At 34.9% G+C, this 16107-nt stretch overlaps 1 protein-coding gene across 2 annotated transcripts in view; it reads right to left on the reverse strand.

Annotated features, from left to right (window-relative positions):
• LOC106141380 (tyrosine-protein phosphatase Lar) overlaps positions 1-16107 on the reverse strand; it is a 365581-nt gene that overhangs the window by 26825 nt on the left and 322649 nt on the right. The window lies entirely within an intron of this gene.

Raw genomic sequence — 16107 nt, forward strand, 5'->3', positions numbered from 1 at the left:
TATCTTTTGTTAAAAAATCTGTTAAGCCAAGGATGTGTTTTCTAATTATTGTTTTACGACATTCTGGCAACTTTTTAAAAGATCTATTCAAACATTGCTGTCTCACAGAGTAGATTACCTTACTTTACAAATTAAAAAATAAATAAACCTTCACTACGAATATTCACTAACGTTTTTGTTGACACATCGGTTTAAGCCGAATTCATTGTTACACTTCTGTGATCTCTTAAATTTAGGACTTTGTAGTGGCTTAGTGTTCATACGTTATAGCCACACGAATCTTAGCCACCTGTGCGGTTGTTAAAACTGAAAGTAGCCTGTTTTGTACGCTAAATTGCTAAAGAAAAAGCAGTTATGAACACAATTTTAAGCAATTTTGAGCGTTTCAAGTTAAAGGTTCTTAAATTACGTTATTGAGCAAGGATGCGTGAAATTACATGACATGTTTTTATAAGTATTGAAAGTATCATTATCTGAGTCATCTTAATGAGCATATAAATCTTTAACACTTAAGAATTAATGCCGTGATCATTATGTTTTGACACTGTGTGGCTGGTAAGTTGCCGAATGCGTAGTGCACATTTATAGGTAAAAATCGTGGTAAGGTATGCGGATCGCCTTTGGGTATACCACCATTTGTATTTTTAGTGATAATTGGTAAACTTACAAACATCCACTAACATCAAATTAAACTTCTAAAATGAGGTAGGTAGTTCTGAAGTCTTCAATTCCACAAAAATAAAAGTTTCCTGAGTGTTTTCCGATGTTGTTTAAATTTTAACTAAAACAATAAAACGAACAAGTACTCGCGTGAAATACTCGTATTTTTTATCCTTGGAATAAAACGTAGATTCACACGTTTCCAAAAATAACTGCATACGCGATTTTTGCTCGTCGCCAAAATCCGATTTTGTTTCCATTTTTGACGTGCGGCATGTAGAACCTACATCGAAATACTTTTTGTCGAGTCTTTAAATAGTTTGTAGACTGAAAATAAAGGCGGCTTACTACTGCACTTTGAATTCTCCTGTTGTCAACCGTAGTATATCTTCGGCAGAGATAAAGCAAATGATAGCAAACTTTCTCTCATCTTTGCGTGTTCCCTTGGCAGTGATGCTTTGTCAGTTTTGCAGGATTAGTTGTCCAAAGGTGGGCAAGGAAAGCAAATATAACATACAGAAAATTATTGTAACCTAACAAGCGATAAGTTAAATAGCAACTGATTGACCTCCGCCATTTATTTTGTTGTTTCGCCGTTGTTTCTTAGACTAATCTACAGGGTTGGAGTATGATTATCTCTAAGAAAGGACTAACATTATCGGTTCGAGTAACAGGCACTGAAATGCACGGTCGGGCAGGGCCTTTCTATGAGTTTTCATGAGGTTCATCCATTTGTAATTTTTTACAATAGATTTCTTTTGTGAAACTTTTCTCTAACATCGATAGCGCATAATTTTTTCATCATCATTTTTGCCGCATCCACTGCTTCTCCAGCAATTTAAATACCATCATAATTTTCTCATAACTTACAGATTCATTAAGCCCCTTTAAAATACAGTGTCGGGAAATTACGTAACATGGCGGCGGCGGGTCACAAAGAAAATGCAATTACGTCATAATGCGGCCGCCGTGGCAGCCATAGTTTTTAATAAAAACAACACAATAAAACAAAGCGAAATGTAATTCTCCTGTAGCAGGAGCGATGCAATAGCATTCATTACCAGGCTCGTTCAATTTCATTCACTTTTGTTGGCGAGGTTTTCACTTTTGTACGAAGTCGATTGCGCAAATTTTATTTGTAACGACTTTTGTATGTTTTTTTTTATTTTTATGTGACGATCATTAAGCTGCAGTTAGTTTTTAAAGGAGTTAACGTTAATTCTTCTTATACTAATATTCTTCTCTTCGTTTATGAGGAATTTATATTGGACCTAGGTATATATAGACGTACAAGCAACTACTAAACTGATTTTGCTGAAATTCATTTACCTATATCTTTATACGGCATAATTACCGACAGCTAAAGCAACATTTTTTCAGCAACTGATAAGGTAGAATTTAACGGTTAATTCTCACGGATAAAGATAGTCTGATTTCACTACAATAACCACACATTATTAAGTGAAGTCCTCCTATTTTGCTCTGTATGTGTAAATGAAATGATGAGACGATGCGTTAATCTCGGTTAAATGGAGGACAGATTTTTCCTATCTGAAATGTTCGAAATAAGGTTTTCTGAGGAAGGTGTAATATCTATATAAATGCTACACGTGCCGTATGTCGGGGCGGTTCGCTAGTAAATAATTCTCGTCTTGCTGTTTTTTTTTAAAGATAACATTGTCTAAACTGAATTTTAAAATATAAAGAAAGTAGTTGAAGAATATGAGAATGTGAATGTAATCTAAGTATTGTACTAGACAGGTATAAAGGACTGTTTGTTACTAAACAAACTGTATAAACGAAATGTACTTCGCATTAGACATACACGCAGATAAGCTAGTTTCACCAGTTTATTTGAAATGACGAGACAATCTGCAGATTACACATGTTTATTTGCGGATTGTAAATACGCTAGCGCATGACAGAGAGAAAATATATGATATTCAACAGGAGTGGGCGGGAAGGTATGAGTTTGTAGCGTATTTGCAAACACCGGATTAAAGCAAACTAATCTACAACATTAACTAAGCACGATGTATCAGGAAGTATAAGGTTTCTGTTCACTGATTCTGATGGGAGATAGAAAACAATTTTTGATCTTGTCATAACATGTTATCATGTTAATAATACTTACCTATTGGCGATTACTTGATTTATCATTAGCTACGACATAAATTATGACATTTTCATCCGTTGTGTACTCCAAAATTTTACTCATCTCTAATTAACGAAATAAGGTTCAATTTTACACAAAAACATTAAGAACAAGAGTTCTCCACGCGAACATGACAAAAACAGCGCAAGTTTCAATGCGAACAGCAAACACGAACAAAGCGGTTTTATCTCAAAAAATGAAAATCATAATCGGGCACTTGTCAGACCCAGGTTGGCGGCCAAATGGAGGTTCTCTCTGGAGTCCTACTGTAATCAAATAAAACTAGCGAACCCTACGTGGTCGGGCCTATGGGGTCCGTGACAGCCGACGATAGGCCTCGCCTGACGAAGGTAGCTGAATATGCGACCAATGTCTTTTTATACGAAGAAGGTATGTTATGCGAGCGAAAAATGTCCTTTTTTATTCGTAGAAATAGAAGTATTACATGAACGAAGAGTATTTGAACTTGGTATCACGTAAAAAGAGATATCTTTCAGTTAATTATTCATTAATAGCAAGTAGTCGGCAAGTTTGACCATCGAAAGTTGACCTCGGAAATGATGTATATATTAATGGGCTTATTGATATTATCGGGAATGTCGATATTATTGATAGTATACCTTCAAGGAGTCAATAGTATAATATCAGTTAACGGTGCTACCGATACGATAGATTGCTTTAACTCACCCATCGACAGACTATCGATAATGGTCTATCTAGGGGCGACACTAGTTTAAGTGCATAGAAAATGGATAAACAAAACGCGAGCACTTTGAAAACTGATTTACTTATTTGTGAGATATTCACACATACATACGTCAATCACGTCTATATCCCTTGCGAGGTAGACACAGCCAACAGTTTTGAAAGACGTTTATTCATGTATTATTATATATCAAGAATGTATATTTTAAACGAGTATCATTTGTCGAGAAGAGCGATACTGTTTATGAGATAGAAATGAAATCTCCTAGAGTGTTGAATCAAACGCAATGAAATAAAAAAGATCGCGCGCTCGACCGTCTTGATCCTTAGGCTTTCCGCTTTATAACTTGCGCTGTGGTCTATTTTACAAACTGGAGCGGACTTCAGTTTGTTTATATGCGTTACTCGTTAAATATTCCTAATAAAAAAATTAAATGACTAAACAATAATAAAGGTGATAGCTCTATGTTATAAAGATATGTCTTTGTCGCTGAAATAGATTCGTTTTATTTTACCTGCTTGTTTCATGTTAATGGTCAATGAAAGGATTTTTTCAGATTGGGTTATAAATACCGGAGATATAACTTAAAAAGTACATAAAAATACGGTCGAATTAGGAATTCCTTTTTCGAAGTCGGTTAAAAATATTAAATAACAAAACAACTCAATTATTGGATTTGGCTGTGCGTTGAAAGATATCGTTGCTTTTGCTTTTTTCTTTTTTAGAAAAAATATTATAAAATTCGATAGCTAAGTATTTTTAAGAAATTGAAATTTAATTTTAATTAGCCGACGGCCCGATAGCGACTATGCTTTAGTATTCCTTAGAATCCACGGATTTTTGTTAAGCAACAAATAGAAAATAGTTACGAAGAATTATTTTAAGAATATTGTTGAGCTTTATGTTGCAAAAGGACTGTCTTTAGTGACTAATTCATACACATTTCACCACTAAATATTAAAAGCAAATTTTTTTTACAATAAAAATTAAAAGTTTGTGACTTGCGACACCAATCAAGCTGTCTTGGGGCTCAAAGGAATACGCTGCGAACGCCGAAAATTTGGCGGCCCCCTTCACTCTTTGATATCCTAGTAACTGGTTTTAACTCACTTCTCATATTTCAATTTGCATGTGTGTGAAGCGCCCTTTACAACCTACACGGTATTCCGTGTTTGTATTTGTTTTTTTTTCTGATGTACCAATGAATTTTGCGAGTTATTAATTTGCTTTTACGGTAAGAGAAAAGAACGTAAGAAATCCTCCATATTTAAAACTTATCCACGCCTGTTTTTCGGAGGGGTAGACAGAGACTACATTCTCTCACTTGTCACAATTTCCTCCGATTCACACACTTCATGCAAGCTCGTTGGTTTAGGACACCTGTATAAAGTTTGTAAATTGCATAGCCCGAATTACCCGTACTAAAATATCAAAACGAAATACCTTTTCAAATTAGCCAGCGTTCGTAATTAAGGCGGATAATAAATTGTCAAATATTAAAGTGGGATTTCGGGCCACTTGTAATTCTATAGAGCGCGCCTAGCTAACGGTCGCCGCACCCTTTCCATAGATTTGATATAGCGTCTAGACTCGCATTGCTTTATTGTTGGCGCATGACTCGGTTACCTGATTGCTCTCTATACGTTTAATTATCTAAATAAATAAGGTACGTATTTTAAGAGTAAATTTAGCTATTGATTCCGCTATAGATGCCGAACAATCTAAAAATGCGAATATTTATGAAATTATAAAATAGCACTAGAATTATAATAGGAACGATGCCTGAACTAAACGTCGGGCAGGTAACGATTAGGGTTGGGTTCCAAAGAAAATGTTCATTTACATATGGTTAGTTTAGACGTTAGCCCTAAGTATCGTAAATGAAGACTAAGGAATGATATCCCAAATATCCTACGGAAGCGGTTTGAAACGGAATTTCTACAAGTTTTCCAGACGCGGTCAAAGACTAGATAGGAATACCAGAGCCTACTTAAAACTTTCACAATAATTTTTAACGATAATAAATTTCAAGTTTAATCTGTACTCGTAATATCATAAAAGTAAAATATAAACACACAAGCGACTACATACATAATATTATGTACAATACTCGGATACAAGAACAATATTTGCTGTGCCTACAATATACGAACGTTCAAACATTTAAATTGTATGTGTTGATGGATGTAGTTACGTACGATTTCACAGAATGTATAATATGTATGTTAGGGGAAAAATGAATTTCTTTATTGACATGCTTGTTTTTAATCGAATAAAACAGGGTGTATGTATTCGTACTTTTGCAAATAATAAATAAATCAAATATAATAGATAAATCGTAAGTCTATCTTTTTCGCTTTAGTGGCTAAAAAGAACCAACCTATTAATAAGACTAACTTTGATGAAAATTTTGTGTGATAGTTAATTATCCAAGGTTAACTATAGACCACTTTTCTTAGGGAAATAACCACGGGTACGACAATTTTAGGTTAACGAAGCTGCGATCTAACACATGTATGTAACAAACTAGGTATTACAAATTATCAGACACATTCAACAACAGACAAAAACCATCCTTACTCCTAATTACCGAACGGCCGAATAAATCGAAAACGGTAACCATATAAGAGGATTTTCATCTTTAATATAATGTATAAGTAAGAATAATTGTGTCGTCAGATTAAACCAATAAATATAGGACTTCCCTGCGATGCCCTCCTTACACTATTTCCCTCATTGGCAATGTAAACAGCCGAAGTTTACGGTGACAAAATGCGTCAACAGGCGGCAGGGGGCGTAATTAAAAGAAAAATAAGCGCTATTCATAAACGTCCAGGGGAATAGCCGGGTCGTTGTGGCATTATATTGCCACCAGCCACTGTTGAGCCCCCCTGCCCCCTCCTGTCTTTATTAACACTGACCTGAAGGTATAGACCTGGAACTGTTAAGGGTTCAAGGTATGCTGGCATCAGGAGCTTTATCACCGAGGCCCGTTTAATCTGGCTCTTAGAGCGAGGACAGTGGGGTAAAGTATCTAGGACACAAAGGAGGTTCTCCTTGGGGAATGACTTCAAAATGTGGTTTTCAATATAGTAGGTATGATCTCTTGTTAACGCATTGTTTCCTTTCGGTCTTGTGTTACTTAGGAAAATTATTTTGTAATTGATTGCATATATTTTTTCAATTAACGTAAATTCGTTTTCAATACACTTTTTTGATGAGCTACAACGATCATATTAATGTTTCATACATATAAATTACAACAGCAATTATTTAGTGTGAGTTAAACATTTTGATTATAATGTACAATACGTTTCAAATGTTTATGCACTATGGTTTTAACATTTATGAAGCTAATGTGCTTTAAAAGGCATAACATTTGGTGAGTTAATAATTTGTTTGTTTCTTCAAAAATATTTTATTGTACACTAGCTTTCCGCCCGCGGCTTCGCCCACGTGTAATTCGGTTATATATAGCGTTTTTTAATGATCTCGACAGGGCTTTTTCTTCCACAGGCTGAAATCTTGTTACAACTGGAATTAAATATAGCCTGTGTTACTCAGGGATGATGTAGCTTTCTAATGGAGAATGTTTGAAATCGATTCAGTAGTTTCGGAGTTTATCGATTACATGTGTAAACAAACAAACATATAAAAAAATAGATTGTTCCTCTTTATAATATTAGTATACATACAAATCTATATAGAAAAAGTAAAGCGAGACAAAATCATCGTCTCAAAAGAAAAAAAAACAGGATTTATAGGACGAAGAGGCCTTACAGGATTTCCTTCTGTTTAAGTATTTGCGTCTGATAGTCATCATCCCATGTGAATGAGCTGATGATGGAAGGTACAACTCCTCAACGGTTAGGAGTTGAAAGAAAATTCTTACGAAGTTATACGTACATGTGAGGCTATTAGGTTGACCTGATAATAAAAAGTAAATCTCATTAACGTTAAGAATTTAGGTGAAAATGGATGCGGACAAATTTCGTCTCTTCACTTGTTTCCTTTTAGCTGTTTGTATGGGTAGTGTTAACACAAAATAGGGATTTAAAGGCGTGATGTTATTGATGTTATGCATGTATGTACATAATTATGTATGTTATTATGTATGTTAAAGAGACGACTGAAAGTTGTCATACAAAGTCTTTTTATTTAAGGATGGGAAATCATCAAATGACCTCTCCCGCTCTGGGTGGAACGGAAGGGAGTGTCAGACTTTTACTGACTAAAACCCACCTCGTTCCTTCAGTTGCCCTTTGCGTTCCGGGGCCACGGTATCTCGTTAGAACTTTCCCGCAGCCCCGGCTCAGTTTATCCCGTTTCCCCCCCTTGGGGGTTGACATTTCAAAAATCCCTTCTTAGTGCTCACTTATGTTACTAAAGGAACCTCTGTTCAAAATCTCAGACTCCTATACCGAGCGGTTTTGGCTGTGCGTTAATAAATCAGTCACCCAATCGCACCCCCTAAATCACGATTGGAGGGTAGTTTGAAAAAACTTATAATGTCAATCATATTTACTTGCCTATGTACGTGTTCATGCCAAGTTTCAAGTTTATAAACCCAAGGAATAAGATTTTTCATAGAAACGTTTTTACCCCTTTTCCCCCCCTTGGGGGTTGAATTTCCAAAAATCCTTTCTTAGTGCTCCCCTACATATCCCAAGGAACCTACATTCCAAATTTCAGCTGTCTACGACCAGTAGTTTCGGCTGTGCGTTGTCTGTCAGTCAGTCACTCAGTAACGGAAGAGTTTTATATATATAGATGAATTTTTTATTTCAAGTAAGTACCTATGTGTTTAATTTCATTATTATTTTATTTAATTTTTAACAATATAAATTCATCACTCGTTTTTGAGAAAGGTGAAGGAAAGAGAACACATTTTACGAGTGGCAGTGTTTTTGTAGTCTTTATTTTGGTATCAGGAACTTGGTTTACGTCTATCTAAGGTTGATGAAGTGGTATAAGTTGATCTACCGAGACGCTTATATGGCGACGTCTAGTGCGTAATGACTTCGTAAAGAATGATCGTGGGATATATCCCGTATAAAATCGTTTTATTATGACTAAGTTACATTTCATATGGTGAATAATTGTTATCTTGATAATTAAATTGACAGATTACACATCCACACTAACATTATAAATGTGAAAGTGTATTTTTTGTACGCGTTGGGCTAGAAACCTGTCACGATTTGAATCTCAATACCATTATAAAGCCACACAGCTCAACGTGGCCTCTCAGTCTTTTCAAGTCTGATGGCTGCCTACCCCGCAAGGAAGTTACACATGACAATGTGTATCTGTGTGTGTGCTGCCAGACCAGCGTTTCAGTCTTCAAATTTTAATGCACAGAGCACTTTCTGGGTCGTATATTTTCTGCCCCATGACAGTAATGTGCATACGTTTGCGTATTCGCAATATAAAAGTACCGGGTGAACTTTCGCAATAGTTTTTCCTCCAACTTTCCTTGCGTCCGATGCACTGTTCATATCTATTTTATTGTGTGAAGTTTGTCTGGGTATCATGAATTATGATAAAGTAAAATTTTTCTTGTTCTAAAACAGTAGAAGCAGTATTTCAGCTTTTCATGTGAAAATCGAACGGGAACTAAGGGGAAAAAGCGTCAAGAATTAGTGTAATAAAAATTTCTAAAGCAAGTTAGTTAAATGATCGCCAAATCTTTTCGCCCAATTTTTTAAGCCTTGCAATTGGGAATACATTATCATTAGAAAAGTAGAGTTTAAGTACTGGTGACGGTGAGGGAAAATATCGTGAGGAAACCTGCACATTCAGGCGACTGGATGTATAACCATGATCGGCTCAGGTTCTCCTGCAAAGGTTGCGGAGGTCGTATGGGAGTAGCTTCGTGTAAAAACCTGACTAAACCAATGTAGGATCCATGGTCAAAAGCATACTCCGGGCTCCTCTCCAGAGTGGTAAGGATGCAACTGGGACTAAGGCAAAGAGGAAAGACAAAACTAGAGTTAACGTTGAAATGATTGTATAAAAAATCCATTCAATATTTTTTCAAATCTATTTCCCTTTAACTTGTCAGTAGTGTCCGACCGAAGGTCTATTTTTGGCCGAAGCCGAAGCCGAAGCCGATTAATCGGCTATCGCCACAACCTTCGGCCGAAGCCGAAGCCGAAGCCGAAGGTTTATATTCTCTCAGCACTCAGTAATTAATTTTGTTCAATATTGTCTACAAGCTACAATTAATATTAAAATCTTTTCAAAACCTCAATATTGAAGGTTTATATATTGACTGTCTCATATACAAGTTGATGATATGATAGAGGTGGTTGGTTTAGAGATAAACTAGCTGTTGCCCGCGACTTCGTCCGCGTAAATTTCGAGTTGAATTTTAATCATACAGTCAGATACAGACAGACAAAAAATGTAAAAAAAAAATTCTCTATCCGTTTCAGTCAAAATATTAAATGTACAGAAAAAATATTTTTACCGTTTTATTATTATATGTAGTATTTTGATTTTCAGTTTTTTTACATAAAATACTCAAACAATACAAAAAAAATATATTTTTAATAATAAAAAATATCTTGTAATTGTTGGGATTCGAACTTGGACCGCCAACTTCACAGTCTCACGGGCTAACCACTGGACCATCGAAGCCGTTGCGTTGGTGTCGAAATTAAAGTAGACTACATACATATGGTCACGTCTTTATCCCTTGCGGGGTAGACAGAGCCAACAGACTTGAAAAGACTGAATGGCCACGTTCAGCTATTTGACTTAATGATAGAATTGAGATTCAAAAAGTGATAGGTTGCTCGCCCATCGCCTAAAAAAGAATCCTAAGTTTGTAAGCCCATCCCTTAGTCGCCTTTCACTTATATTTATATGTTATAGGTATAATGCCGTCGTATAATGATAAATGACTTTGAATTTTTAATTTCGTAACTTATTTGCAGGCATACTGATGCCTTGAGTTCATTCAAATGTCGATAACTTTTTTTTTGTGAACCGATTTTGATGAAACAAACTTTTAATGTTATTCTGAGTTAAAACAAAGCAATTGGTGAAAGTTTGAAGTAAATCGGTTTAGTACTTTCGGAGATAATCGTGATCATACATACAGACAGACAAACAAGAAATTAAAAAAAAATATTTTTGCTTTCTATTATTCATTCTAAGTGTCCCTCTATGCATTTCAGTCGAAAATACTAAATGTACAGACAAAATATTTTTACTGTTTTATTATATGTATAGATAAAAGTTTGTGATTTACCTACTGGTAAAAAATAATGATTTGATTTCTTACAAAAACACTCGTTTAAATACACGTACGGACTTGTTTTGATGCATGCAATCAGCAATGTGATATTTTGACAGTGACTCCCCGCCGCCTCATGACTTTCGTAACAGTTCGTTCAATCTCGACGGTCGCTCGGACCTTCGGCGAAACCTTCGGCTTCGGCCGGATTTTGGGCCGAAGCCGAATGTTTCGCCGAAGGTGGATTTTTTGGCCGAAGGTGGCCGAAGCCGAAGCCGAAGCCGAAGCTTCGGTCGGACACTACTTGTCAGTGATTTAATCTTTACTAGTATTAGCATTGTGACCTTATATTTCATGTGTGAGCGAAGGAAAGTGCGTTCAAAACATTCACTTTCAAACGCAAACTGTTGAAACCGTGGGTCTGTTTGTTATCTCGTCACCGCTAACTTCACGTTAACGGGAACAAGCACTTATTGTTGTTCGAATTAAGCCCGCTTTTTGCTGGAACAACAGTCAACGTCCATTCAAACTTGGAGGTCCACATTTGTATGTAAATGAATCGTAATCTGGCGCTCGGGTCGCAATCACTGCGTATCTTGCTCCCTTACGAGGGGAATAGGGGAATGATCGCGAAAAGGGAGTATACCTGGCCAGTTTGTTCTATTTTTTAAAAGTTAGAACTGAAATACGAATGTGGCTTTTGTCGGGGAATAGAAACATGGTCGCGATAAAAGGGGTGTACTTGGCCAGTACGATTTGTTCTATTTTTGAAAAGTAGAATTTTTAAAACTAACTAGTACTTTGCTCTGGCCAGAATATATTGTTTTTTTGATCGTGCGAATTTACAAAAGTTACTAAAGTTTTTTTACTTATCTTTATTTTTGCCTTCAATTGATTTTCAATTCCAATTACACGCTACTTATGAGGTATGACAAAGACAAGAACTGACGTGAAAGTCATTCTATCTATCCCTTTTCTAAAATAACAGTGGGAAAAAACTGAAAAAAATAACATGTCTCCTTTTGCGAGTCATAAAAGTCGGAAGCGCTGACTGTAAAAGTTTACTGCCTGAACCTGACGTTACATTTACAGAATTGGTACCTCTTGACGCCTTTTGTATTTTGCAAAGAGTCTTAAGGTAAAGAGAGTACCCTAATAATAAATCGACGAGCTTGTATAAAAAGATTGACGAACGTGGCTGATGCAACGGCAAATGAGTTTGCATAATTTTTACACGCAATACAACTTAAACATTAGAATAATATGCACATGCATAAACGTGACATATGTAGAGGTATAAATGTATGCATCCTTACGGGGTAGACTTGAGTCTACTAATAGTAAGAAGACTTAAAGATCCGTTTACATGAATGGCATAATAATAAAGAATGACATAAATGGCTATGGTTTTATTTTAAATCTATGCGAAAACCGCTAACTGAAGCTAGAATTTTAAGTACTTATTCCTGTTTAAATTATTTTTTTATATTTTAAAATATCAAAATTGCATTGATTAAACCCGCACCCATTCCTGGATTTCCCTTTTCGTATTTGAGTGTATGAATTAAATTTAATTGGTATCAATTTCAAATATTGCTCCCGTCTCGTTACACATAGGTACACATCATTCATATATTATGTTTAAAGAAAAGATTGATTACATATACGAAACTATAACGGTAGCTTGCCGGTCGCCTGAAATGAATTAAGATTATATTATGCTTATATTATGCTAGGTTGAATTTTATTGAACCATGGAGTTGACTATAGCCTTTCAATCTTTTCGAAACCGTTGGTTCTATCTACCCCGCAAAGGATAAATACCTGATTGTATGTATGTATATACGAGTAAGCTTATTAAATAGATTCATTGCACTACATTGTAGCGACTAAATTATTTAATGCATATTTGTATGGACAAATGCTATTATAGGATTAATCCGATATGCATTGGCACTTCTGAATGATTAATGCTTCTATGTTTTCGGCAATATGGGCATTAGTTATATTGTGGTAAAAAATCCAATTAAGTAAATTTAAATTTTAACATTTTTTTTAAAGGCCTTCATGGTAACCGTTCGTTTTTTGTTTAAGTGTGTATATATATATATAAATAGAACTATAGGAAAGATTCGTGTTGTGTCGCAGGATCAAATTGAAGAAAAAGCGTACTTTTTTCAGTCTAATATTCTTCTTAAACCATTAGTCCGATCTGAAGATAAGAAAGTTGGTTCCAGAACCTTAAGCCTACTCATTTGGAGTTACATTCTTTTCATTACACATATAGAATTTTTTAAAAGCAATAGTTATAATAATTGGTATTCGTTCCAATACGAGTAAGGCCAGACAGAAACGCTTCGAGTAAAAACCCGAATTACCTAAAGCACGTTCTTGATCGCTTCTCCAGTGAGGTGATTCAAAAGGGACTTACGCCCGAAGAATGACTCTAATTAATAGGTATACTTAAAAACCAAAAGTTATACCTCTACATAGAGCTATGAAATATCAGACGCGACGAAGAAGAAATAATCTACTCGAATAAATTAAAATTAATGAGATTAAAAGAGCCCACGGCAAGTCGCCGGCCCTAACTGAATGCAAATTACTTTCGCACCTCTCCTCAAGTGCATAATGGTATTAAAATTGAAATTATTAACATTTGGTGGGTCCGTCCGGGGATCCGTACCAACTCGTTTATTTGTATCGTTTAAATTTGACTGCATTATAATACAATTACTGCCACTGTTTACATTTTTGGACTAACAATAGCTTTATCCGGATTAAAATGGAGTATTATCAATGGAGTCCTCAGTAAATTGACAAAGTTAATTTTTATTTTATTGAATTATTGAATCAGAAAAAGCATATGTTGTTAATATCTTCTAACTCTTATATGAACAGCCCTATCATGATGATATGTTTTACTCTGAATAAGAAAATCTTAATCTTAACTCAATCTTATTGTATTTTGTACAATTGTCAAGTCTGTTTCACACGAGGCCAAGCAATCGTAAGGGTTTCCACTTGGTACGAGCATTATCACTATTCCTTTCGCTAAGCTCATCGAATTTTTCATTCAAAAGCATTGCTTCTTAAAATATAAAAAAGTACAAGCAAAGCCGACTGAAGAACTAACCTCAATTGAGGAAGAAAAGGTGCATCATAATTACGCTGCGACGATGCAGCTTCGACTAAATTATTTACCTTACAAAATTAAAGCGGAGTTCTAGAGGTGGCAACTTCGTTTTTGGTGTTCAGTAAAGTGTAGACATAATTAACATTTTGTTGCTTCTTCCCAGTTTTAACATAATCTTTCTTCACATTGTTACGTTTAAACTTTTCCACAACACGATATTCGTATTCAGTGTTGATGAATAACTTCAAAGTAGGTAAGTAAAGTGCACAATTTAATTAACTAAATTAACATATTGGGAACTAATCACACAGATTGAGCTAGCCCCAAAGTAAGTTCGTGACTTATGTAATGGAATATAGTATAGTTGAAATAATCTAATTTCAAATCAAACTCGAGGGAAAGTTAGCGTCGATATTCACTACGTTCAGACAGTTTATAACATTTGAGGATAGTCCTGTAATCCTTACTGTAAGTCCTGACTGTAAATTATAGTGAAAACACTCTCAATCTTTGTTATATGTGGCTAAATCATTTACGAACACGAATTTTTAAAACTGTCCGAGTTAAATGGTTATTTTCTATCATATTAATGTAATGAAGATTCAGTAAAATTAATTTTCGTCTTCCAAGGGTCGTTGTTGGCGATTTCGCTCGCCACTCGACTCGCCCTATCGACTCGTTCGATGTGAAGCTTGTCATATTATGGGAGGCAAGTCGGCAGCCTCAACTTTTATTAAGACGTGAAAATTAAGTCTCCAAGACATTTTTAATTTTCTCATCTCAAAAATTAAATTAGTGGCGTGAGGGTCGATTTTTTATGGAAACTAAAATTTGGCTAATTAATTGTTAGGTAAATTTGTATAATGAGTAAAAATTATAAAAATATTTTGTTTCTTCAGCAACTATGCAATTATAGATTTATATGATATGAATAGGTAAATTTTTCTAAGATTTTATTCTTTAGATTTGTGCATTAGTCGCTATTTAAGACATCAACACAAGGAGATACTTACGTGCTACGTCTATGTAGGTACGTAATTTATTTATTTATATTTCGGAATATTAACAGTACGATAACATGTGAGAAAAGGAAATCTAATAAATATCTTCCTTATGTGGTAAATGTTGAAGTTTTGTTTTAGTTTACTAATCGATTGTTTTATCTATGTTATATACGGTCGAGGTAAGGTAAACTACAATAGTAAGTTCTAAGTTTTGGGTAATAGTGTGTTACAAAAACTTTGAAGCGGCTTCTAAGGGAAGTAAAGACGCTAGAAGTGATATAAATAATAAACGAATATACGAAAAAAAGGATATAGGTATTACATTTAATTCAATTAGGCTCAAAGAAAGGTTTCACGTGTTCTAGAACGATACATAATCAAATGCAATTCACTTTTCAACCAAAGATATTGAATTATATAATTAAACTTATCGTAAAACTTTTGATGTGTTTATCCATAAAGGTACATTTTGTTTTATATATTAACTGTTCACCCGCACCTAGCTAGCTAGCGTAGGTAACGTAGGAAATTTCCGTTCGCACGGGAATTTCGGGAATTTCCTCCGTTACTGCACCTCTAGACTATAAATTTATCATTTAATGAACTCATTTACATATTTAAATATATGAAACTATTTCGCAACGTTTCGTGGCTGGGTAACAAAACTGAAGTATCAGAAATAAATAATTACTATTTTTGAAACCAGTGAGTCAATAAAATTTTCGTAAAAAACCATTTCTCAAACAAAAAGACTAGACCTACAATTTCATTTCGTTTTCTGAACTAGCCATAGCACAGACAAAATCACCGACAGACATGGAATCAAATAGGTTAGCAGTTTGAACGGAATTCTAAAAAAAAATAACAGAGGCATTGCGGGGCAAATTGTCGATGGTGGGATTTATCGGCGTTTGCAGTGTCAGACATTCTAGTTTTATAGTCTATGGTTGGTCTCTTTTTTATAAAGCTCGAATAGCGAATCGGAGTTGTACCCTACAAAATTCAGGGTAGTACGACTTGCTTCTATATTTTCTGTCTACATTTATTTTCACTTACTTGTCTAGTGAAATATATTATTGTAAACAATTTTTATTGTTTAAATCATTGAATTCTATAATGACTATATTATAGTAAATCGTGAGTTAAGATGCAAGCTTGATGGACAAAATTGAGAGAGTAATTTCAACAAATTTCCAAACATGC

Source organism: Amyelois transitella, chromosome 11 (assembly GCF_032362555.1).
Source record: "Amyelois transitella isolate CPQ chromosome 11, ilAmyTran1.1, whole genome shotgun sequence".
NCBI classification, from domain to species: Eukaryota; Metazoa; Arthropoda; class Insecta; order Lepidoptera; family Pyralidae; genus Amyelois; species Amyelois transitella.